At 29.1% G+C, this 27,262-nt stretch overlaps 1 protein-coding gene across 1 annotated transcript in view; it reads right to left on the reverse strand.

Annotated features, from left to right (window-relative positions):
- LOC111628290 (GTP-binding protein 2-like) overlaps window positions 1-24,153 on the reverse strand; it is a 66,640-nt gene extending 42,487 nt beyond the window's left edge. The window contains exon 1 of the mRNA XM_023372044.1: window positions 24,024-24,153. The gene's annotated coding sequence lies outside the window, so the exon portion shown is untranslated. The remainder of the gene's footprint in view (window positions 1-24,023) is intronic.
- Window positions 24,154-27,262: the final 3,109 nt, after the last annotated feature.

The raw sequence follows: 27,262 nt of genomic DNA on the forward strand, positions 1-27,262 counted from the left end.
GACGTTCACTGAGTCACGTGATGTTGTGAACGAGTGCCGCAAGGTCTTTTACTTGGACTTAAAATGTAAATCATGTACTTTTGCTTGCTGTACAAGTTTAACATTTGTACTTGTGCCTCAACCTCTCTATTAGGTGCCATCTCTTATTAATTTAATTATAATTATTAAATTTAATATTTATTGAATAATTAATAATATTCTGGAAGAGAAAAATTGGGCTGGAGTCAGACTCAAACCTGTAACTCCTGCTTACCGTGCTGATGCATTACCAGTTATGCTACCCAAGCTGCCAGTCTGGTTTCCTCTTCCAGACATTCTATATTATTTAATAAATATTAATTTAATTATAATTATTAAATTTAATAAGAGATGGCACCTAATGTCTCCCTCTAGTGACAAATTATTTAATAATTAAATATAATAATTGCAGAAAAGTAGCCCAACATATTCCAGTGGTTGTTTGGCTTTACAAATTTATCAGGTGTGGTGACATTTGTTTACAATCTCTAAAAACAACTCCAAGTTTCTGGCATCATAATGTCACACAATGATTAATGTACAAGATTCAATGAGGCTAGACATAAGATGGGCATCTCTCTCAGATTTATATGGCATAAGTAATTTATCAAAAATGTTAGTGTATAGGTGGAAGTAGGTGAAAAATATTTATTGAGTTTAGTATTAAAGTTCTAGTGATAAAATTTAAATGATATTATTTAAGTTCCCAGCCCTAATATATCAATATATGTATTGATTATTTAAATTGTTAACATTCTGTACATGTACTGTACTGTACATTCCATTCTAGATTGTGTTTTCCATATTTATTTTGAATGCATTGAATAATATTCAATTTAAGACTGTATGAACTTTTTAATAAGTTCAATCTTATGTAATTTAACAGTTGTTCAATTTCTGAATATTTTAAGCCGAAGATGTTCTGAGGCAGAATATAAATATAAATATTTCTTTCTGCAATAAAATTTGGCTACCTGAAATAAGCATGTTAGTATTGGTGTACACTAAAAAGCCAAACAATTAAAAATATATTAATTTAATTAATAGCATAAAAATAATCAAATACTTAAATGAATTTATCAGTTGAGTTTGTGTGTGTCATCTCTTAATAATTTTTAAGAACAATTGAATAAAATTTCATTAATAATTTAAAAACATTTTGAAAAAAGCTACTAAGTTTTCAGAAGCTGCAAATTCTAGCATAACAATTAAATATATTTCTTCAATTATTAATAATATACTTGATAAATTAAACTAATTCCATTAATAATTTAAATTACTATAAATTACTAACTGTTGATTATCTTTAGTGATATATACTTGTGATAATTATTAATTAGAACACTAGCATAAAAATCAGTCTATAAAACTGTTTGGGTTTTTTCTGAAGAATCAATCTGACATAGTAACAATGGTACTTCGTGAATAGTATTTAATGAATTAGTGAATCAATAACTCTCTAATTTCAATTGAAAATTTATGATTTATATTATATAAATAAAATAAACAAATGAAAGAAACACAACATAAACACATACTTGTGTGTTTTTGTGTGTACGTGTAAGTAACAACACAACTAAATTCATTCAGTTCTTCATTTCAAAATAACACTGTACTATCTTAAATCTTAATCTGGCTATAAAAAATTTAAAAATAAATAGAAATTTAACTAAAATAAAAAAAAATAGTATAAAAAAAATAAACAATGTCTTTTATTTGCTTTAAATTTTGTTTATAAACAAAACAAACAATTGTCAATATAACTGCTTACATGCAAAAATTTCATTCCAGTGGCATATATTGAAAACTGATTATTTTAAATATACTAGGAGTTACTTTCTTACATGTACTTTTTACCTTCAATTATGACCTTGACATTCTCACCTTTGTTTTTAAACTAATAATTAATTAAATAAATTTAATCTTATTTATAACATTTTAATGTTAAAACTAATAAAAATAAAATTAATTGTACATATTACTTACAATATATTGATCCACCTTATTAGAATGAAGTGGAAGGGTGAACAAATACTAGCATAGTTACAAAATAAACATCTAGTCTAAACTATTGCCAGACCAGATGGAATGTTTCCAACTTTTCTTTTTATGGAGCATACTTGAACAGGTGTTTGAGTATACAGTTCTATTTTTTTTAACATATGTAATACTAGAGTTATAATTTAATATCATTAACTGAATACATCACTTGTTAAAGTCGACAAACTTTAAATGGGTCAAAGAACATTTTTGTTATAATTTTTGCTTAGAACTAGAACTCTTACTTTTCGCATAGAAACCCGTTTTAATCTTTTAAAACATTACTCGATTATAATCTGATGAATATTTTAAGTGAAAATACAATAAAAAAAATGTAATGATCTGGAAAACGATCAATGTAATCCAGTTTTTCTGATTATATCAGAAATTTAATTTGATACACCAACATATATCCATTTGATTTGAATAAACAACATTTTTTCATTTTTTATCTTGTCACTAAAAATTACTGACTAAATTTGATATTTGCCTGTAATGGAGAGAAATATACTCATCTATATTTATAAAAGTTAATATCAAAATAATAGGAAAAAAAACCTATAAACATTCTGAATAAATACATGTATTTATTCAAAACAGAAGAGTAAAATATCAGAATATTCCAACATTTACCCATCTGTCAAGTATTTTTCTTAAACTGCAGTTTCAATGAAAAAAAAAAAATAAAAATAAAACAAGTTCTTGCAACTAATACACAAACTGGTACTTACTGAGTAGTAAAAGCACTTGTGTGAACTTCTAAAAATAACATAAGCAACTACTAGCCTTGAAATTAGAAACAGTGCTTTGAAGGTGTATTTATTTTAAAACCTTTGCATGAAACTATTTTCAATTATAAATGAAAAAAAATCAAAATAAATCTGGCTAATCAAACATGTAGTTATTTAAAAAAAAATTCTTTCTTAATCTTCTTATTTTTCAGGTATGTAATAACATTCTTTTAAAGTTTATGAAATTCATAATTTTTCAAAAAAAAAAAAGTACAGAAATTAATTTCAGAATACAAGACACTTCTTCGAGTATACATTTTAAAATAAATAAATTTTTTTGTATATATTTCAATCTGGTAAAAATATATTTCTGCATTTAACTCAAGTTAAAAATTGTAATACGTCATGAGTTTTGACAATTAGTCTTCTGTCATAGTCTATATGAAAATCTTTGGGGTATTAGTAATACCATTATGATATTTACTAACTAATCTTACATAAAAATACAAAAGCTATCATTTCCTGATAGAAATTAGACAATAATTCATTAATTAGGCTAAGTCTACCTATGAAGCATCTATAAATTTGCTCTTAAATATGACTTGAGCATGTAATTATAACATGCTAAGCGGGAGTTATCGATTGCTAGTAAAATGCAAATCCAGTAACTCTCTTATAATATTCATTTGCAATTCCTTTCAACACAACTTAAAAGATAGTAAATAGAACAGTTTAGTTACTGTTTAGCTTAACTGTAGTTAAGCTGAATTTCTGATATTTGTTCACTGAGAAATTTAATATATACAGAAAACTATTGCAATACATATTTAATAAAAAATGGGTTAATTAGGTTTTATTTAACCTAGTAAAACAGAAAATTGCTTTTTACAATTCAAACAGGATGCTAATGCGTTCTTTCCTGAGAGACAGATAATACTACCGAGTTCTGCTATGAGACATATGACAAGACATCATCTAAAGAATTGTAGTATGAAGTTCTGTATTTTATGCCTGTTATTAATAAATGAACAATGAGATATACTTCAAAGGAATATATGAACAACAGCTACATAGCTGTGAAGAATTTTTAAGTTTTAGTCTCTATGGCTGATGTTATTACAGTAGTTGTTAAGCTAGGACCCGTCTTTGGTACATGCGAGGTCCTGGGCCAAGAAAAGATTGGAGGCCCCCTTAAGGAATTCATAATGGAGGGTTAATATTCATACATTTTTTCAATTAGCTTTCTCTGCTAAACATATTGTTATATTTATGTTTAATAAAATTTATGAAACATATCTTTTGATTGTTTACTGCTTATAATAATTTTATTACTTGCTGCTCTAATTCAATTTTGCATATTTTCGAGGTCTTGAATGTTAGGAGCTCCTGGGCCCAGGCCCAGTAGGCCCACACCTAAAGACAAGCCTGTTTAAGCTTCTCTTGTAGATCCATAGAGAGACTCAACAATGAGATGGTTGGCTCCAGATCAAAGAGTCCAAGTGTCTCTACTTTGTCCCATATGGAATTAGTATCTGTCCAGCAGCATTTGAACCAGACAACTTAGCAAGATCTTGGAAGTGGCTAACATGCTCTCTGACTGCATTGGATCTTGTTAAAATAATGTCAGGTTTATTACTCATGTGTTCTTGTTTGTTTTTTTGCTTTCACAAAGATGAGTGAGAACTTGAATGCATCTGAAAGCTATAACTGCTGTTCATATATTCCAATGAAGCAGATTTCACAGTATAACAAACAATTATTTATTGTGACATCATCACAATACCAGGCTGTAATTTTTAATCACATTTTTAATTTATTTAATTTAAAATATATGCTCTCCACCTCAAATTAGTAATGTCTTGCCCCTGTACATCATATTTTTCCTGTTAGCAACACAGTCAAGCTGTCAACTATTAACTCCTTTCAGGGGAGAAGTTTTGAATTAAAATAAGATGACTTCCAGTTTGCATTGATAGTTCATATATAGTTAATCAGGGTTTCCTATCCCTAACTTTTCATATATGGTCTTTGTCTTTCATCTGTCTAACTCCATTCTTGAGATTAAGGAAAGACAGATGGATGACAGTGGGAATTTATAGGTCTACAATTTTTTCAAATAGCTGCCCAATGATTCAGTTGTAGAGTTATAATTTATTAAAATGATCAACAAATCTTTATCAAAAAATTAATCAAAATTTAAGTATTACATATATTTTGAGTCCATTATTCAAAAATATTGCTATTTACAGAAAGTCTGATTATAATTATTTATTTTCTGTTTGCAAAAAATTTGACTTTTAACCTATTAAAACAAAATCAGTAACTCAGACTTGTGAGTTAAGCCGAGAGAGAGTAAGTGAGGGGTGTATGTTGATGTGTTGAATCTATAGCAGTTCTTGTTATACATATGCATGTAAAAGACATTATTAAAAAACTCTTTAAATATGAAATAAAATAATTATTAGTCAATAAAATCAAAAACTTTGCAAATTAATTAATTCATCTCTTAATTAATTAATTTAAATTACATTAAAATTAATAAGCAACAATTATTTTTGTTTTTAATACTTGTAGACAAAATTCTATTATCTCTGTCCTTGTTTTAAAACTGTCACAAGTATGCAATCCTAGTAATGTCTTAAAAAATATAAAATCATCATTTAGTAAGTAACAGGACAACTTTTTATCATAGATTGTTTCTGGATGCAATTTGCAACATCTTTAGCTATTGTTGATAAATCATGATATCATATTATAATTCTGATATTCATGTATCTTACAACAGGCAAGGAACAAGAATTCACAAACAGAATTCATTAAATCTAAACTGTAAATGTGACAGATGGTATAAACTGGTTAATGTGCCATTATCATTTTAATCAATCCAGTTTTCCCTCTTCTATATAGCACATTTGCAGCGATTGATATTTCGATAATATTTGAATAATATAACTGTTTGAACTAATTAAATTATTTATACTGATTAATTCAAATTACTGATCATTTGCTTGCAAAATCAGCTACATAGTTTCATTACAATAAAGGTTTTTTATTAAAGCTTAATCCAGGATGACATATTTTGATTATTTTTGTTGTTGACTGTTCCTTGCTTACATAAATATCTGTTTACTTGATTATTTATATATAAATAATCAAGTAAACAGAGTTTAAAAATGTGGAATTTAGCACTCAAGGAAAATTAGTTTTTTGGCACAGAAAGAATTAGCAAAGAATTATCAAAACATTTANAGTTTGGCTGCCTGATGACGTTTTACGTATTATAGGAGTTATTTTTACCGTTGTTTACGGATACTGCCACAATTTTTATAGGAATCATAACTATAGGAAACGGTTTTATAGGGGGATCTACTGTAAATATAAACTTTCATTATATTACTTCTGTTAAGATAATGCTGACAAAATCTGAAATAAATAGACTTAAGGATTTGGTTGTAAAATTAAATTTTACTACCAAATCCTTAAGTTTACAACTGAGTTAATTAACACAAGCAATTATTTAATGTGACATTATCACAATGCCAGGCAACAATTTTTAATCATATTCTTAATTTATTTAATTTAAAATATATGTTCTTCATCTCAAATTAGTAGTGTCTTGCATTTGTAAATCATACTTTTCCTGATAATAACAGAGTCATGCCAGTCATTTATGTAACTCTATTCAGGGGAAAGTTTTGAATTGAATTCACGTGACTTCCAGTCTAGACTGGAAGTTTGTATATAGTTAATCAGGGCCTCCTGCCCCTAAGTTTTCCATATCTGGTCTCGACTTTCATCTATCTAATACTGTTCGAGATTAAGGTAGGACAGATAGTCAACAGTGAGAATTTATAGGTCTACAATTTTTCAAATTGCAACCAAAAATCTAATATTGTACCAAACATTCAAAATTAAATTTGAGTATCATATTCAAATTACAGTAACTGATCATTAGGAACTGCACTAAAACACAAAATTAACATAGTTTTTTTAAGATAAAATTCATTGGCATTGATGGATGAATACCACTGGAGATTCCTGAAACAATGCACTTCTAAAACTCTCCAGAAATGATCATGACACACTAAACCAGTGATGGCGAAAATTTGAGTCCACGTGTCATATCATAAGCATATTTATATTTTATCTTTTAAAAAGTTTATGCGTGTTGAAGTTTTAGACTTCAAATAATAATAAAATATCATTATTCAAAATGAAACTAATGCGTCGTCATTAGAATAAATGTAATGAAGCTGATGAAAAAAAAATGATCAGATGATAAACCAAAAGGATAATTAAAAAATAATAATAATAATAATACACCAATATCATATGATACATTTCATACCAGATGATTTCTCCCAACGTGCCACTTTCTAAGACTATCTATTAAATTATAACAAAGATTTTATAATAAGAAATGTTAATTTGTAACTAGTTAATAAAAATTAAAAAATTTATAGTTATTGGCTCTTACAATATTTCAAGAAAAGAACTATTTAAAATATACCAGCAAAATTTAATAAAAATATATTTCACGAACTAAGAGATCCTTAAAATTTTAAAGCACCTATCTCTCCAGGAATAAAGATAAAATTATCATAGCATTGAACATGACTTAGTTATCCAGTAACTTAAATTCCCAAAGAATTACTACATCTACGAATGATCTGATTAGTCTAAAACACAGAAATCCTGGAAATATATAAAACCAATAGAAGCTATGGATTTATTAACTATCAAGATAAAGACCCTTTTTCCACACATGGATATTGCTTTGTAAATGTTGATATAAAATTATTATTTTGTCATGCCAGATTTCTATCAGATAAAAGTTTAAGATAATCTTTTGGCATTAATACAGTTTCATAAAAATCTCGCAAGCACTTTCGACATGTATAGAATGTCTTCTTCAGGCAAAATGAAAACAAATTTTAGAACGCTGATATAAAATCTAGCTTAGTTGAGATATTTTGTTTCATATTTAATGTTAACAATCAATCCATGTTGCTGTTTCACCTCTGTTCTATTTATTTGACATTTTAAATTTAAAACTGAAATATAACGAAATTACGTAGGGCTCTAACACTACTATTATTATTAATCAAATGCCAAGTAATATGGCACTAGAGGCATGCATTAGGTATCATCTCTTGATAAATTTAATATTTGTAATTTCATAAATATTTTAATAATTAATTTAGAAGGTTCTCGAAGAAAAGAATTGGCTTGAAGTGGGACTTGAACTCACAATTCCCACTTACTGTGCGCAGTCATGTTGCCAGGCTACCAGGACATTCGTCTGATTCTCATTTCCAGAACTTATTAATTTAGCTTTATCTACACTCAGTTAATTAACCCCTTCTGAGCCGCGCTCGAGTGTGACTCGAGCAAGTTTTATAGCGTTACATCGTTAAGGCTACTTTTGAAAAAATTATTTTTTTTGAATTTTTGGAATGTTTTTTAGGTCCCCAAATTTTTTCAGAATTTTTTGCGCACGCGAAAAAATTTTATCGCGATTTTAATAAGGCTCGATTAAGGCTTAATGTTTTTTTAATGGGAGTTTTTTATCAAAATTAATTTATCATTCTAAAGTTGTAGCGCACCGATTTTCCTTCGGTAAAGTTATTTAAAGCTGCTTTCTGATGTCAAAAACGACTTCCGATAGTTTTTTAATTTNGAATAAAATTTCATTAATAATTTAAAAACATTTTGAAAAAAGCTACTAAGTTTTCAGAAGCTGCAAATTCTAGCATAACAATTAAATATATTTCTTCAATTATTAATAATATACTTGATAAATTAAACTAATTCCATTAATAATTTAAATTACTATAAATTACTAACTGTTGATTATCTTTAGTGATATATACTTGTGATAATTATTAATTAGAACACTAGCATAAAAATCAGTCTATAAAACTGTTTGGGTTTTTTCTGAAGAATCAATCTGACATAGTAACAATGGTACTTCGTGAATAGTATTTAATGAATTAGTGAATCAATAACTCTCTAATTTCAATTGAAAATTTATGATTTATATTATATAAATAAAATAAACAAATGAAAGAAACACAACATAAACACATACTTGTGTGTTTTTGTGTGTACGTGTAAGTAACAACACAACTAAATTCATTCAGTTCTTCATTTCAAAATAACACTGTACTATCTTAAATCTTAATCTGGCTATAAAAAATTTAAAAATAAATAGAAATTTAACTAAAATAAAAAAAAATAGTATAAAAAAAATAAACAATGTCTTTTATTTGCTTTAAATTTTGTTTATAAACAAAACAAACAATTGTCAATATAACTGCTTACATGCAAAAATTTCATTCCAGTGGCATATATTGAAAACTGATTATTTTAAATATACTAGGAGTTACTTTCTTACATGTACTTTTTACCTTCAATTATGACCTTGACATTCTCACCTTTGTTTTTAAACTAATAATTAATTAAATAAATTTAATCTTATTTATAACATTTTAATGTTAAAACTAATAAAAATAAAATTAATTGTACATATTACTTACAATATATTGATCCACCTTATTAGAATGAAGTGGAAGGGTGAACAAATACTAGCATAGTTACAAAATAAACATCTAGTCTAAACTATTGCCAGACCAGATGGAATGTTTCCAACTTTTCTTTTTATGGAGCATACTTGAACAGGTGTTTGAGTATACAGTTCTATTTTTTTTAACATATGTAATACTAGAGTTATAATTTAATATCATTAACTGAATACATCACTTGTTAAAGTCGACAAACTTTAAATGGGTCAAAGAACATTTTTGTTATAATTTTTGCTTAGAACTAGAACTCTTACTTTTCGCATAGAAACCCGTTTTAATCTTTTAAAACATTACTCGATTATAATCTGATGAATATTTTAAGTGAAAATACAATAAAAAAAATGTAATGATCTGGAAAACGATCAATGTAATCCAGTTTTTCTGATTATATCAGAAATTTAATTTGATACACCAACATATATCCATTTGATTTGAATAAACAACATTTTTTCATTTTTTATCTTGTCACTAAAAATTACTGACTAAATTTGATATTTGCCTGTAATGGAGAGAAATATACTCATCTATATTTATAAAAGTTAATATCAAAATAATAGGAAAAAAAACCTATAAACATTCTGAATAAATACATGTATTTATTCAAAACAGAAGAGTAAAATATCAGAATATTCCAACATTTACCCATCTGTCAAGTATTTTTCTTAAACTGCAGTTTCAATGAAAAAAAAAAAATAAAAATAAAACAAGTTCTTGCAACTAATACACAAACTGGTACTTACTGAGTAGTAAAAGCACTTGTGTGAACTTCTAAAAATAACATAAGCAACTACTAGCCTTGAAATTAGAAACAGTGCTTTGAAGGTGTATTTATTTTAAAACCTTTGCATGAAACTATTTTCAATTATAAATGAAAAAAAATCAAAATAAATCTGGCTAATCAAACATGTAGTTATTTAAAAAAAAATTCTTTCTTAATCTTCTTATTTTTCAGGTATGTAATAACATTCTTTTAAAGTTTATGAAATTCATAATTTTTCAAAAAAAAAAAAGTACAGAAATTAATTTCAGAATACAAGACACTTCTTCGAGTATACATTTTAAAATAAATAAATTTTTTTGTATATATTTCAATCTGGTAAAAATATATTTCTGCATTTAACTCAAGTTAAAAATTGTAATACGTCATGAGTTTTGACAATTAGTCTTCTGTCATAGTCTATATGAAAATCTTTGGGGTATTAGTAATACCATTATGATATTTACTAACTAATCTTACATAAAAATACAAAAGCTATCATTTCCTGATAGAAATTAGACAATAATTCATTAATTAGGCTAAGTCTACCTATGAAGCATCTATAAATTTGCTCTTAAATATGACTTGAGCATGTAATTATAACATGCTAAGCGGGAGTTATCGATTGCTAGTAAAATGCAAATCCAGTAACTCTCTTATAATATTCATTTGCAATTCCTTTCAACACAACTTAAAAGATAGTAAATAGAACAGTTTAGTTACTGTTTAGCTTAACTGTAGTTAAGCTGAATTTCTGATATTTGTTCACTGAGAAATTTAATATATACAGAAAACTATTGCAATACATATTTAATAAAAAATGGGTTAATTAGGTTTTATTTAACCTAGTAAAACAGAAAATTGCTTTTTACAATTCAAACAGGATGCTAATGCGTTCTTTCCTGAGAGACAGATAATACTACCGAGTTCTGCTATGAGACATATGACAAGACATCATCTAAAGAATTGTAGTATGAAGTTCTGTATTTTATGCCTGTTATTAATAAATGAACAATGAGATATACTTCAAAGGAATATATGAACAACAGCTACATAGCTGTGAAGAATTTTTAAGTTTTAGTCTCTATGGCTGATGTTATTACAGTAGTTGTTAAGCTAGGACCCGTCTTTGGTACATGCGAGGTCCTGGGCCAAGAAAAGATTGGAGGCCCCCTTAAGGAATTCATAATGGAGGGTTAATATTCATACATTTTTTCAATTAGCTTTCTCTGCTAAACATATTGTTATATTTATGTTTAATAAAATTTATGAAACATATCTTTTGATTGTTTACTGCTTATAATAATTTTATTACTTGCTGCTCTAATTCAATTTTGCATATTTTCGAGGTCTTGAATGTTAGGAGCTCCTGGGCCCAGGCCCAGTAGGCCCACACCTAAAGACAAGCCTGTTTAAGCTTCTCTTGTAGATCCATAGAGAGACTCAACAATGAGATGGTTGGCTCCAGATCAAAGAGTCCAAGTGTCTCTACTTTGTCCCATATGGAATTAGTATCTGTCCAGCAGCATTTGAACCAGACAACTTAGCAAGATCTTGGAAGTGGCTAACATGCTCTCTGACTGCATTGGATCTTGTTAAAATAATGTCAGGTTTATTACTCATGTGTTCTTGTTTGTTTTTTTGCTTTCACAAAGATGAGTGAGAACTTGAATGCATCTGAAAGCTATAACTGCTGTTCATATATTCCAATGAAGCAGATTTCACAGTATAACAAACAATTATTTATTGTGACATCATCACAATACCAGGCTGTAATTTTTAATCACATTTTTAATTTATTTAATTTAAAATATATGCTCTCCACCTCAAATTAGTAATGTCTTGCCCCTGTACATCATATTTTTCCTGTTAGCAACACAGTCAAGCTGTCAACTATTAACTCCTTTCAGGGGAGAAGTTTTGAATTAAAATAAGATGACTTCCAGTTTGCATTGATAGTTCATATATAGTTAATCAGGGTTTCCTATCCCTAACTTTTCATATATGGTCTTTGTCTTTCATCTGTCTAACTCCATTCTTGAGATTAAGGAAAGACAGATGGATGACAGTGGGAATTTATAGGTCTACAATTTTTTCAAATAGCTGCCCAATGATTCAGTTGTAGAGTTATAATTTATTAAAATGATCAACAAATCTTTATCAAAAAATTAATCAAAATTTAAGTATTACATATATTTTGAGTCCATTATTCAAAAATATTGCTATTTACAGAAAGTCTGATTATAATTATTTATTTTCTGTTTGCAAAAAATTTGACTTTTAACCTATTAAAACAAAATCAGTAACTCAGACTTGTGAGTTAAGCCGAGAGAGAGTAAGTGAGGGGTGTATGTTGATGTGTTGAATCTATAGCAGTTCTTGTTATACATATGCATGTAAAAGACATTATTAAAAAACTCTTTAAATATGAAATAAAATAATTATTAGTCAATAAAATCAAAAACTTTGCAAATTAATTAATTCATCTCTTAATTAATTAATTTAAATTACATTAAAATTAATAAGCAACAATTATTTTTGTTTTTAATACTTGTAGACAAAATTCTATTATCTCTGTCCTTGTTTTAAAACTGTCACAAGTATGCAATCCTAGTAATGTCTTAAAAAATATAAAATCATCATTTAGTAAGTAACAGGACAACTTTTTATCATAGATTGTTTCTGGATGCAATTTGCAACATCTTTAGCTATTGTTGATAAATCATGATATCATATTATAATTCTGATATTCATGTATCTTACAACAGGCAAGGAACAAGAATTCACAAACAGAATTCATTAAATCTAAACTGTAAATGTGACAGATGGTATAAACTGGTTAATGTGCCATTATCATTTTAATCAATCCAGTTTTCCCTCTTCTATATAGCACATTTGCAGCGATTGATATTTCGATAATATTTGAATAATATAACTGTTTGAACTAATTAAATTATTTATACTGATTAATTCAAATTACTGATCATTTGCTTGCAAAATCAGCTACATAGTTTCATTACAATAAAGGTTTTTTATTAAAGCTTAATCCAGGATGACATATTTTGATTATTTTTGTTGTTGACTGTTCCTTGCTTACATAAATATCTGTTTACTTGATTATTTATATATAAATAATCAAGTAAACAGAGTTTAAAAATGTGGAATTTAGCACTCAAGGAAAATTAGTTTTTTGGCACAGAAAGAATTAGCAAAGAATTATCAAAACATTTATTTAAAACAATTCTGTTTATTATGATTAAAAATTAAGCTCATAACAATTTACCATGAACTCGTCTGGAACTATAATCAATCCATACAATTCCCAGAACTCTGCTTGCTCAATACTGGAGGAATATTTTACTAAAAAACTATTGTATGTTCAAATGTTATTTTTTCAAATTTTATTATTTTTATTTATATAGGAATTTTTATTATTTATACATTTTCTTTTGTTTATTTTTTTATTTTACTTTATCACCGTTCAAATTTTTTTAAAATTTATTTTATATAAAGTTTAAAGATTAATGATAAAATTAATGAAGCTAGAACAGATGATATCAAACTGACAGTTTATTTTCTCACTGTTTCTACATTTATGATTCTATGATTTTTCTTTACACGCTATATATTAAGAAACTTTTAAATTATTATACATTATTACATACATTCAGATATATAAACAGTCAGTAGCCAAAGTAAAAACTAAATAAAACTAAAAATACATCTGAAAAAGTCCATATATTGTGCATTATTCTTTGAACAGCTGAGCTATATTTAGACAGTTTTAATGGCAAAATCATATTCACTGTTCTTTTCCGAAAAATTTACTTTTAAAAAAGTTTTATTCCTCAATTTGTAGAAAAATGATTGATTATTGCATTTCATTACTAGACAAATGACTTCAACAATGAAAGATCTTTCAGAAATGTTTCTAAAGTTACTATAGAATTTCCAGAATGTAGATGATGATATATTTCTAAATCTAAATATTCTTTTGCTGATAAAATAAACATTTAAAAGAAATTTGTCATGATACACAGCAAAACTTCCAAAGATTACTACTCCAATACTTTCCTCCAGAATGGAATTTCTGGTCTGTATTACTAATGACATTTGATTCCTTTTGAAAGACCACCTCTTTATTCAACTAACATCATCTTACAGTACAATAATGAAAAACACTTCCTTTTACACAACCACATGGTCTAAAAGTGAAACTTTAATGTACTATATTCTATAAATGCAAAATACCTTAGAAACAGAATTTTCTCTTTCAACAAAACCACCACCAAAGATAGGAGAGCAAAGTGTCTGAGGCAAAGTTAATGTTAATGGACCTTTGTTTTCTATTGTTGATGCTTTTAACATTAACACTAAAAAAATACTTCAATGAAGCAAAGGAGTGGAAAAAATTTGAGATTTCTTTAATTATTGTAATTACAGTCACTATATGTAATTTTTAAATTAAATTTTACTGTAATGATAAAAGTACAGTATTTTTCTAAAATTTGAACATCTGTCTTTTGGAAACAATACAGTACATATCAGCCTAGTGATTCATCTTGAGCTGGCTCCATTGTTGTTCACTCTCTTGACCCAATTCACCTTACAGTAATGCTTTTTCTGAAAATTATCACAAAATTTAGAGCTCACAGCTTCATTTTTAAGTCAGTTGCAGTGCAGCAAAAGGAAGCTTTCTTTCCTTACTTCAAAAAAAAAGGATTTCTGTAATTAAGCAAAGTGAAATTGGAAAATTACAACAACAATTGGCAAAGGGATGTAACTATAGAAAGATCCAAATCTAAGCAATTCTCACCAATAAGGAACTTAGAAAATGAGAGAAACACAAATGAGAATACCACAAGAATGTACTCAACCATAAGATGTCAACAGAGCAATTTTGTAGTAGTTCAATTGCAGCTATGGATGAATTAGGATTTTTTTACAAGCAATTCTAGACAAAACATTAATGACAAAAGAGGAGCAGTGCAAAGGCATAAAACCAACAAAACAAAGACTAACTACTACCTTGTGAGCAAACCTCTGCAGAGAAAATAAGTCATCACTGGTAATACCTACAACTCTTGAACCAAGGTGTTTCAAAAATATTAATATTTCACAGCTTGGTGTTCTAATGGCATGCAAACAAGAAACTGTGGATAAACTATGAATAAAAAAATCTGTTGTTAACTGTTAAATGATAAAATGTGCTGATCAAATTCTGTTTGTTGATAATGTCCCATACCACTACTATGAAAAGGTGTCACATTTGGAATTGAAATTCTTCCTAGCAAATGTAACATGTTTACAGCCACTAGATGTAGGTCACATATGCATTTAAAATTATTATTGAAAGATAATGTTGCCAAGATGGATGAAGTGAAGTCTGTGCATGAACTAACAAAAGCTGTCACTGTCACTAATGATGTAGGCTGGATGGATCAAAACTGGGCAGAAGTTACATCAGAAACAATAACAAACTTCAATAAAAATCAGTTTTGTTCCAAAAAATTTAATGTTTAATTCAATGTTCAATAAAAATTCAATGTTAAATAATAATAAACTTCAAAGACCTTTTGATGTTACAGATGAAGCTCAAAAGCATGAACTCCTTATAAACATTGATTTGCTGGTGCCAAATTTACATAATATAATGTTTAATTATTGGATTTTGGATTTGTATCATTTATAATATGAAGTAATATGTTTAAAATCTACATTGTTATACATTAATATATATTGTACAATACAGAATTTATTTAATGTATGCACAGTTCAACAAACATCTCTTTATTAATACTCAATATATAATTACCAGTAAATTGCATTAACTGCATTTTTTTTGTACCACAGTTTTCCTATGTTAATGTTAGTAGTTTAATATAATACCGTATAGTTTAGTGTACTGTACATCACAAAAGTACCTTTTCCTTAAAAGAGTACATCACAAAACAATTTTTTTCTTCTTTTGCACAATTTGGATGGTTGTATAAAACAAGTTTCACTCTATTTCAGGAATGTAATTCTAAAGCAAAATGTTTCTGTATAATCACAGTAGCTTTAGATTAAATTTCAATATTTTTCTCAAAATGATTGTATTTATATATAAAAACAAGAAACTTCTGAACAATAACAACAATCATCTTCAAAATATAAATTTTCAAAATATTTTATAAACAGTAAGTAATTCTTCAGACAATATTTAAAAAGAATATTTGACAACAAAAATTCCAGAAAAAAAAAGATTCAAGAAAACAATAAAAAAAAACAGTGATGAAAACAGCTCTAAAAATAACAGCATTAATAAACAAAACAATGTCAAAAAGTAAAGCATACAAAAACAAACTCCTTATTTACATGTACTACACTACTTGTTAGAGTAAACCCTGGCAAGAACACAAAAGAAATGCATGAAAATAAATACAGAAATAATAAATACTACACATATATAATCAGGATATGCTTGACATAGAATTAAATTTTTAACATAAAAGATATTAAATTAATAACAATATATTTTGTATTATAATATATTAAAAATGACTAATTTACAGAATTATTTTATGATATACAAACAAAAAAAAAAACACTTAATAGGAACCAACTAATACTGAAAGTGTTTCTTTATATCATATCACAACATTGAATTTAAGTTCTGGAGATGCAAATGATCAATTAATATCCTTATATATATCTAAAAATTATTTAACTTTTGGAACAGTTTTTTCCTTAGAAAACTTTGTGTCTTTTTATTAAAAAAACACTATGTTAGCTAATAACATAAATTTTATGTTATGCCTCTTATAACAAGTTTTTACTAAAGACCAAGATCATTAAATCAACTTTTTTCATAAAATCAATATAATGATAATTTTATAGAAATAAAAAAGTGATATTGTGATTCATGTTTAGCAAGTTCAAGTAGAACACTGAGGGGAAATAATAATAATAATAAAAATCACAATATTGCTATTACTTTCATTTATAATTTAAGAAGTATAAAATAGTTATGAATTCTATCAGTTTTGTAATATTACCAAGCCAATAAAAGTATATTTAAAATTATTTATTGTGACATTATCACAATGCTAGACCAAAATTTTTAATCATATTTTTAATTTAAAATATATGCTCTCCACCTCAAAATTAGTAGTGGCTTGCCCCTGTATATCATACTTTTCATTCAACAATATAATCGTGCTGTTCTAACATCTTTTAGGGGAAATTTTTTAATTGAAATAATGTGACTTCTCATTTGTATCAGAAGTTCATGTTTAGTTAATGGGGTCTCCTGCCCCTAATAGATATAATACCTGTTTCCATATCTGGTCTTGTCTTTCATCTAACTAACTCCATCCGAAAAAAGACATACAGACGAACAGATAACAGTGGGAATTTACAGGTCTATAATTTTCTCAAACTGCATCCCAATAATGACATAAATCCAGGGCTGTGGAGTCGTGTAAAAATCTACCGACTCTGACTCTTCCTTACCATCTGACTCCGACTCCATTTCATATACATAACAAGTTGGTAAGTAGAAGGGAGTCGGAGTTGGCGGATTTTTTGACGACTCCAACTCCGGCTAAAACACCAAAACTCTGACTCTGACTCCACAGTCCTGCATAAAATCTATATAAAATTAAAATCATTTAAATTTATATTGATAATAATAAGTACCATCTTTAGGTTAATGTAAGTTTGTGAAAAACATTTGTTTTTATTCAGTATTTCTTAAATTAACATTTTACTGCTGGATTTTCTGGTTTGGTGAATGTTTTAATAAAAGTTCAAAAAATTATAATGCATTTGTGTATTTCATTATAAAAAAAGTTACAAGAAGCAAAATACAACGATTGAAGCAGAATCTATTATTGATTGACAGGAAAAAACCGGTCTTAAATAACAAATGTACATGTAAAACACACTGTAATCAATAATTTCTAATCTGATTTTTAATTTCTTTACAATTTCAACTGGAATTTTTTAAAAAGAAAGAAGACATATTTTTTTGGTGTTTTTGCAAATGTTTAAGTGCAAAAACTATGCTAACCAATTTTTATGAACATTCAAAATTTAATCATTTCCTTATTTTTGCTTTTTAAAACAACAAATATTCATAAACATCCGTAAGTGAAAGTTATTTTGACTAATACAGATATCCTGTTATTTCAGAAATATAAAAACAAAACAAGCTGTCAAAATATAATATAGTAGTGTAAGAAAACAGGTTCTGGTGTTAAAGTAATATTTTCCAGTTACAGACCATTAATTCTCAATAATTTCCAGCTCAGCTCAGCTTAAAAATAAATATATCACACATGCAATCATTTCCATCATAAGTATAGTATCATCATTGTTCATGATTTGTTGCAGCAGTATTACATAAATAAAAATATAAATAAATTAAAATATTTAATTTAAATAACAATAGCAAACCTTTAAAAATCTCAAATTTATTTTTATTAGAAATTTATTACTTTCTGTACTATTTCATATCCTAATTTTTAAATGGTTTTTCTTCTAACAATACATAACAAACCTAAAGTTTAGGTGACTATACTTTGGGAAATGTCATATTAAAGTTCTTAAAAGAAGGACTGTATAAATATTTGCAATACCAAATAGATATAACACCTGTTTTTGTTTTATAAAACAAATTATATACTTAGTTAACAATGTCATAAGTTAATTTAACAAAATCATAAATTAAATATTTCTGCAGTTCAGCTTTATAAAAGTCCAATAATTCTTGTAGTTCTAACTCACTGAAAAACTTCTCCGCATAATCTTTACCGCTTTGAAAATTACTAGCAATAACATTTTCCCAACTTTCTTTTTTGTGAAGAGAGGTATGTCAGGAGTACTTGTTACCTCACACATTTTGCTTTCAAATGCACTTTGTAGGACTAATTTGTAGATATGATGACAACAGGAAAAACTATCCAATATTTGTTCAATGAGGATGAATGCACCACTTGTGGCCAGTGCTTGAGGCAACTGTATCACTACTAAGAATTTTTACATTGTTTTTCCAAACTCCAAACTGTTATTGCACTCCTGACGACCTGTGCTTGCTTTTTACCAGAAGCATTTTCTAATTTTAGATCATCAATGAACTGTTCTTTATCATCTCCAAATGTCACAACTATTTCTTCTTTTGGTTCCCTAACATTCAATGCAGTTAACAGCTTACTATCCCAGTGAGCAGTCAGAATTTCAGAGATATCATTATTAAATTCAGCTTTAAATTAATGGCTTCAGCCCATTCTTTTCTTTTGTTTTGCCTGATTCGACGAATGGAAGAGCTATTAAATTAATAGGAAATGCTTCAGTGTCGTAAATGAGTGCCTCTGCTGTTGTTCAAAGGATATATTATAACACTGTATCTTACACTCAACTGACATCTGTCTAAAGCAGCCACTAATTTGTCAGCAATGAAATCTTTGGTGGTCTTTCAGTATTGTGCCTTGGTGTATCATCCAGAAACTGCAAAGACAACTCACCATTGTTCTATTTATCCAAATTGAAAAATGCACCATCTTCATCTTCAGGTTATGAAAGAGGAAGTGCAGTTGATGGATGCCAGTGATTGCTTACTTTGTATTTTCTCCTCTTCAAGTTTCCTTTTCCTCGACAGTTCTTTTTCAGCAAGTTTTTGGTCAACACCTGCAAGACAGCCTTTTTATCCTAGTTCTCTATGTTTCTGTAAAAAAATTCTATCCTCATCTAATTTGATGGTTTGTTGATGATTTGCATATGCAATATCAAACAGGTTGTCCCAATTGTTTTGAAACTCCTCTTCATGGCACTTAAAAATCTCTTGAAACTTTCTTGCATTCTTTTCTAATTTCTTCATGTCAGATATGAATCTGAGTTTTTACACAATGCTGAAGGAATCTTGTCGAAATTCTGTTTTTTCCAAAAAAAATTGTGTATGTTTAACCTCTCTTATATTGTAAAGTAAAACAACCAACACTTGTCTATTTGATGGCAATTTGCCTCCAATTATTTGATGTTTCATGTTCCCTATCAAAAACACACTATCCTTAGAACTGCATAATTCATACAACATAATATTAGTGTAACAGAGCACAAAGATATCTAATACAGCTGGATACATCACATACTGACAAAGCTCCACGTATAATGGAAACCAAAATAAAATCACTGCTCGTCAAAGGAAATTTATTAGAAGATGATCAGATTATAACTGAAACTTTTGCAAAGTACTTCAACTGCACATGGGACAAAATCTACAATAAGACCAAATCATTCTCCACAGTTAATTTTGTCTATGAGAATATTAAATTCTTTTGTCTTGGAGGTCTTGGAGTGGTGCAGTAGTGGCCTCCAAGACAAATTCGTAATTGTATTATAGACAAAGTTTATAACACAATTATGAATTTAAAGACTAGCACACCTGATATAGTTAATATAAATATGGATATAATCAAATCAATTGCAGATATTATTGCTATATCTTTATCCTTCCTGATAAATAAATTTTTGAAAAAGGAACATTTCTGAACAAACAAAATTATAGCATGGTTATACTGATACACAGAAATAAAGGATCTAAAAGTGACATTGAAAACTATTGACTAATCATTATCATCCCTGTGTTGGTAAAAATCAGAGAGTCTTCCACAAAAAAGACTCTGGAAATATATGATTACTTTAAATGTGATTCATCAACATCAATATGCCTACAAACAAACTTCTCTACAATAGATTCATTGCTACATTTTAAACAGGAAGTCATGGATAAATTAGATAAATCTCTTTTAGTTGTAGCATTATTCTTAGACTTATCCAAAGCTTTTGACAATGTAGACCTCCAGATTCTTGAAAGAAAATTCTAACATTGGTCTAAGAGGAGTTCCTTTACAATGGATAAGATCATATTTACCAAACTGTAAATATCACGTAAAAGTCAATAACATATGCTCAAATGGTTTTTTACCTAAAATTGGAATTCCCCAGGGATCGGTGTTAGCACCATTGCTTTTTCAATACTTGCTTGAATGACCTAATTGAAGCTATGCCCAAAGTTAATATTATTGCATATGCACATGACATTGCTTTAATACACTCCAATGATAACCTCTAGGAGCACGACATAAATTGAATAATGTTCTATCCTGATTAACTGACTATATGAGTTCAATATTGTTAAAAGTAATATTGTAATAAGTAAAATAAATAATAATAATAAACAAATAAAACAAAATATCTCTGTTTTGTAAATAAAAATGTTGATAAGGAATAAATTCAAATAGAAATAAATGAAAAGAAGATAAAATAAACAATATAAGATATCTCAGAATACTGATAGACGAAAACTCAGGTATAACAGACGCAAAGTTTAACTAAGGCTGTTGCCAAGTTCACAGAAATAATAAAGAAAGTTCAGGACTTTTTAAACATTAATACTGTAAAATGTCTATATCACACCTGTATTGAACTGAAAATCCAATATGGTATTGTTATCTGGGGAACTGCAACTGATTATATTGTAAATAGACTTCAAGTACAGTAAAATCTATTTATACAAGCCATATATAAACTGAATCGTTATGAAACAATTTCCACCTACTACCATTGAGAAAAAATAAACAACATAAAAACTTTATATGCAAAACAAACCCTATTTTTTTAGTTTCAAACTTATAAAGATTAAAACAAACAACTGTCATCATAACAAAACTTTATCACAACACCGTGAAATACAAAAATTTTACATCCACAAACCTTTTACAATGCGAAAACGTTTGTGGGAACTTTTTATTTAAAGTCACACCGTAAAACATTTGTGGATGTAAAATAACTGTCATCATCTTGATATAATAGAAAAATACTGCAGAAAAAATCTACAGCCATCAAAGAAACTATAACTACTTAAAACCCTGTACAAAACTCTCTATAGGACGATCTGCTCCAGAATTCCACTTAGTGAATTCCAATATTAGTGAATATTGGAATTCACTAAACAAAGAAATACAGTTTCCTGTATTTCTTGAACAAAGAAATACAGTTTCCTGACCAACCAAAAGAAGTTCAAAACAATAAAAAAAAAATCCTCTTGGTCAAGTTTTTATAAATAAGTAGAAAGGAAACAAAAATTAACAAAATTGAAGTACTTGGATAATAAGTGATTTCCCCCAAAAAAACACAGGTTAGTTATTGCAAACTGATAAACAAATGAATTATGAATTCTGTAATGTCAAAACTCAAAGAAGTAACTATAAATAGGGAAAATGCAACTAAATATTATGCAATTAGTTGTCTTTGTTTTTTCCTTCCCCTTCTGTTCTTGTTCTTTTGCTTTGTTTTAGAGAGAGACACTTAAAAAACAACAATTGGCCATAGTGTCTACACTGAAATAAATAAATAAAATAAATAAATGACATAGTCTGTTTCATTTGAAATGAGCTGTCATTGGCTTACTTACTCACGTTAAAGGTGTTTTATCAAGCAATTGTCCGTAGGCACAGTTGTAACACAAATGATGCACATAATCACAAATTTATCATTTTATTTTTAAATACTGGAATAAACTTAAACAAAATGAATGTTTTTACTTGGCATATGAAGTGTTTTTGTAAAAAGAAAGCATATGATACTAATCTGTAAGAATTACACAAAATGATGTAACATTGCATCATACTGATGTAACATTGCATCATACTGATGTAACTGATCATACTGACCTCCAATCAATAAATACTGACAAAACTAAAAATCCAGCAAGAATACAAATTTAGTACTAAACAAACATTTTCAATTGCTCCGAGTAACAATCTTTGGGTCAAAAAGAACATTCAAAAACCAAACAAGAAACAAAATGTTAAATTTAAAAGAACAACATCCAAATTGGATATTGACAAACATGTGGTATCAGTAAAATACTAAATAACAATAGACTTTAAATATAACTGTCATCTTTTATAACTGAAGACCGCGCCATTCCGGTTTGCTTTATAAGTTTCCAATATTTTGAAACATTAGTCAGGTAAGACAGAGAACGAGTCAGGTAAGACATGAACTCCAAACGAGGAATCTGCCAACCTCCGGAGTTATAGACCCCCGTACGAGCAAAAAAGTCAACGGAACCACACCCCAAGCGACCCTTTGCGAAATACTTACCTCCAAAGATCAGTTTTTATCGCAAACCAGCATACAGTCTTCTCTCCACCCTCAGCACGGTATCCTTCGCCTCGACCGACGCTCCGCAGGCAGGCCACTCAAAGTCGACATAGTCACACGGGCCGAATAGTTAAATATGGTGGCACAGAGCGATACAACTGCCAACGAAGCAAACCTCGAAAGCAGGGAGGCACATCTCGCAAAAGACGACACGTAGAGAGACAGTTTGTGGTTCCGACACGGTCCCAATCGTCTCAGTCAGACACATAATAGTATGACGACTCACACCTCATCCGAAGCACAAGTACGCCGTCATCGTTCGACCTTTATTAATCGAAGCAATGAGCCCCCATTTAACATTCCGGTCTTCACTATAGCATCAGAGCATTGGCACAATGTTATATCGAAGACCATAACACAGAATTTTGATTGGTAGAAGTTACTTTAGATGCTTCTTATATACATACAGACTTATGTGTGTACAGTACACATACAGTACCTTAAGTACTGTACATAAAGTAAGCTGTACAAAAAATGAATTATGATGATCTTTCCCTAGTTTAAACAGATGACTTTACAGCCAAATTATGTTTAAGTTTAATAATATTTATAAAAACGTAGCAAACAACTCTTCCTTCTTATAATTAAAAGACTCATTAAGCCTAAAAACTGACCCGGTTACCGCATCAAGGAAAGGTTAATTTCGTCACGTCAGAACAAATGCAATTATATAGACATACTTACTTTGTTTACTTGAATCTCTACAGGAAAATGTCATCATTCGATTTCACATTTTGTAGTCGTTATCAACAAACAGTTGTCATTTTTGTACGACAACTTCGTTTGGTCTTGTTTCCTGGCGTCCGTGCCCCCTAACGGCCGTTTTTATTTTTCTGATGCAATTTTCTGATTCAATCGGTTGCAAAATTACTTTATAATATGTCGCAATACTATAGTTTCGGCTCGAAAAATTGCGATTCCGTTATATTAAATAAATTTATATTTTAATAATTTCTGATATAACCTTACACGGTTAATCACGGCGTGATTATAATTACAGTGAAAACTGCTTAGGCGACCACCCGCATTCGACGGGCACCTGTCAAAACGGGCAAAAATTTCTGGCACCGAGTAGTTTATCCATAGAGTATTCGTATAAGTTACCCGTATTAAACGACCATCCGTGTAACGCGACCGCGGGCATCGATTTTTGGTCCGAAACAACATACAACAACTGTAATAAGCGAACACTTCCGCGAATATATCTGTCTAAACTATTGTTCGACAACGTTTCCCCCCTCCTAATATAATGAATTAGTCTAAACCAGGGGCAAGGCAAGTTCCAATGCGGCCCAATAAACGTGTAAACAAAACCGACAAAATGTTTTAATTTTTTTATTATTTATCTATTTCAACGGCATAAACTCAAAAAAGAAGTTTCACAAAGCGGTGAACCTTTATTCATATTTTATTCTTGAGTGGAAAGGAAATATTTTCAAATACTTGGAAATGTGTGAATGAGGAAGGATTACTAAATAAAGCTGGAGTTGTGACTCAAAGGATTATAGACCCAAATTTGGGAAAAGGAGGGAAAGATGAGAAAAAACAAAAGATGTAGTAGTGAGAAAGGTTAAATAGATCTTCTGTTGACCCTTAATTTTCCAACCTTTCTCACTTTTTTATCTTTTGTCCTTTCTCTCCTTTCCCTGCACTTGGGTCTATAATCCTTTGATTCACAACTCCAGTATTATTTACTATTTTTTCCAACGTTGCAAGATTTGGCTACATTGCGCCAAATGTGGCTACTTTTTTTGTTCGATGCAAGAAATATCATTTGGCGCTTTGGCTACTTTTTGGGCTACCTATTATTTATATTAGTTGAATAAAAATGCACTTTAAAATGGTGTTTCGTTGCTTTTTATTAATTAGAGACCCAAATATAACAAACGTCTGTGTCTTTCAAATAAATTTCCGTTTGTCTCTTTTATAATAAATGAATTTATCTATTTCTAAGTAAAAATTGAAAGTGTCTGTAGAAGTAATTTTTAAAATATCCTTTTTCTTGATAAAGTTTTAATACTTATTATTATAATCTAGACATGTTAATCCTTAAATATACTTGTATATTGGACCACAAGTATATATGTACTGTACTTGTGGCCAGTGGCGTAGCGTGGGTGTCAGCCCCCCGGGGAAAAGGAAAATTTCGCCGTCCCCTTATTTAGGTATCTCAATTTAAAAGACTAAAATTCAGTTTCCTCACAGAATAAGTAATGAAAAATTGCGTGCTAGGGTTTGCTAGGGTTGCCACTTTTTTAAAATCGCCGACCCGGACGGCGGGTGAGGTTTGTTCGAACAGAAGTACCTGACGCATGCGTATGTCATTTTGCAATGCGAAGAATAATTTGCAGTGCATGCTGGTTCTAAATCAGTTACAGTTAGCGACTAGAGAGACATGGATAAGAGTAACGCAAGTGACCTAGCTCTATTGGATATTGAAGGTGTATATATATACGAATAAATCGTACAAGCAAAGAAAAAAAAAACAAAAAAACAAAAATAAAAAAACGTCAACAGGTCGCGCACGATATCCTCGGACGGCGAGTCGATTCGCGGTATTCGCGGATGGTAACACTATTGCCGTGCTCATTTCAATCGGTCCGAGTCGTAGGTGCACGAAAATATGAAATAAAATGGTTCAAATTTTTACAAGATATTATTATTATTTATTGTCAAATTTTGCCGCTCCCCTAAAAAATACCGCTCGGGGCGGGCCGCCCCTGCCGCCCCTTTACGCTACGCTACTGCTTGTGGCCCAAAACTCCTTGACTTCTTCCAATGCGGCCCAGAGAAACAAAAAGGTTGGACACCCCTGGTCTAAACTTTCGTTCGAACCCACCTCGGACACTGCTCTCACCCTCGAAATTAGGTGCAGGTGTTAACGATTTAGTCTAGCAACAAAGGAAATTCATTTCAGTTTGTTCGAAATTGTCCGAAAAACGAAAGAAATGCAAAGTGCTGTCGTTAGAAGATCGTGTTAAAGTTATCACAACAGCAATTAGCGGCGAAGTTTTACTGTGAGTAAACGAAATTGATTTTACCGTAGACCTACAGTATTTTCCTTGGGGTATAAAATATTATACACGATACAATTAATCGGCTGATCTCATCGTTTGATAAAATTTATTTTTATTTATTTATTTATTTTGAAGCTCATATACAGTACGTGTGCGATAAATAGTTTCTGTATCAACCTACCTTATTTCCACGATATTTTTAGAAAAATAATATCCAAGTAATTTTCGCACGCAAAATATTCAAAAAAAAAAAAAAAAACAACGCATTAATGCAAAAATCAGTTTTACAGGTAACCTACCTTTTTCAAATGTAATGTACAGTATTTTTAAAGTTAAACTAACGAAAACCAAAACCGAAACCAAAACCAAAGTGATGTAGAGATACGACGCGCTTGTATATCGATGACGTAATACACGTTACTGAGGAGCGAACGAAAAGAATTAAGTTGAATTAATTAAGTCGGAAAAAAAAGAAAGTGTGCGTTATAATCGAGAATACGCGACTATTGTATTAATCTTTAATATATTGGTATTAAATCTGTCTTACAAAATCACGACGACTTCCGTAAATCGATAAGAATAAAATACAATACCAATACAGTCCTATCGTTGAAAAAATTCGTTTATTTTTGCTCATCTCAAGTTTTGCTTAGTAGAAATGGCTAAAAGTGCGCAAAATACGTACATAAATACGGTATTACGACACCACCTGTCTAAAAGGCCACTTTTTGAAGGAACCGTGGGTTGTCTCCATAGACAGGTTTCCTGTATTCATTTAGATTTACAGATGGCGCCTAACGTCGACCTCTAGTAGCAAATTACTTAGTACTGTATTAATTATTTAATAATTTTGTTGTACTTTCCCCGGCTGTTTTGTATAACGGCGTTAAGAATGGCAAAAAAATT

The sequence above is a fragment of the Centruroides sculpturatus genome, unplaced genomic scaffold (genome assembly GCF_000671375.1).
Source record: "Centruroides sculpturatus isolate CEXI.00-Female unplaced genomic scaffold, Cexi_2.0 scaffold466, whole genome shotgun sequence".
NCBI classification, from domain to species: domain Eukaryota; kingdom Metazoa; phylum Arthropoda; class Arachnida; order Scorpiones; family Buthidae; genus Centruroides; species Centruroides sculpturatus.